This window comes from Schistocerca serialis, chromosome 11, assembly GCF_023864345.2.
Source record: "Schistocerca serialis cubense isolate TAMUIC-IGC-003099 chromosome 11, iqSchSeri2.2, whole genome shotgun sequence".
NCBI lineage: Eukaryota > Metazoa > Arthropoda > Insecta > Orthoptera > Acrididae > Schistocerca > Schistocerca serialis.
Window position 1 is genome coordinate 127,866,025 of NC_064648.1, and position 1,254 is coordinate 127,867,278.

Consider the following 1,254-nt stretch of genomic DNA (forward strand, 5'->3'; position numbering starts at 1 on the left):
TCATTGTACCACAATTGTTTTCTGTATTTATAGTGCAAATGAAAATAAAATTGAATGTATGTTTGTCAAAACAGCTTTTCTTTCTGAGATAATTTACCGATTCATTCTGGTGTGTGACGAAGGATGCTTTGAGTACCACAACTGTTTCAGCCTTTTCCTGTTCCAGTCACGAATGTGTTTTAGTCCCATCAAAATGTTTGAAATCAACTGAAAAACTTCACACCCACAAGAGTAAAGTTTTCATATATTTTAGCTAAAAGTATCAGTTCCCATTACGACTAGCAGAAGTGCCGTTGCATCTTTTAAATACTGATTATGAAATTGCACTGTCCTCCTTTTCCAAAAATGTCTCGCAACAGTAGCGGACGAGGTCCTTACGCACACTAGGCTTACTGTAACTCGGCAACCAGTCGAGAACTGAGCTGAAGTTCTGCCGTTTGTATTGACATGTGTCCCAGGTATCAGTGATTTCTGAACGGAGGATTCTAGAATATTTAGTAAGTAAAAGGCGGTCTCAGGTTAGTCCTCACCGATGATGCGAAAAATATCTTTAGATTACTCGTCGATTAAGAGCTCTGTCTGGTTTTTCGTCCTTTGGCAACAGACTGACGTTTGGCAGTCATTGCTTCCAGAATCCACGCAACTCGTGGCGCCTTTATTACCACCGATTTAGAGCTGTCGCGCATGCAGCACACTATGGCTTCAATTGTTCTCGCTATGTCCACATGGTATTAGTTAACTGCAGGAGCGTCAATGGAAAGATGCCAGAACTAATCTCGCTTATAAGCGGTAACAATGCCCACGTAGTACTATGGACAGGAAGCTGGGTGAAACCTAAAGTCAGCAGCAGTGAGATTCTAAATCCCGGTCGCAGCATATGTTGTAAAGAGAGGTCAATCGCTGGTGTTCAAAGCAATGAAAAGTAAGATCACATTAGAGAAATTAGTGCAGATCCCGAATGTAAAATAATTTGTGTCGAGACAAGCGTTAAAAGTGAATCAAACAATGTAATGGAATGCTTCTATCTACCCCCCCACCCCCACCTCAGCAGCAACAGTGGTGGAATAGTTTGAGGGGAACCTGGATAATATTTCGCGTGTATTTTCTGGCCATGTTATAGCTTTAGGTGGAAACTTTATCCTGCCATCTATACAAGGAGACTGAGGTGGCCAAAACTGCTGGTACGGCCAGAAAATCATGATAGATTTATCCAAGTGCTTGACCCAGAAACTACCTCGAGCCGTTAAATTGAGA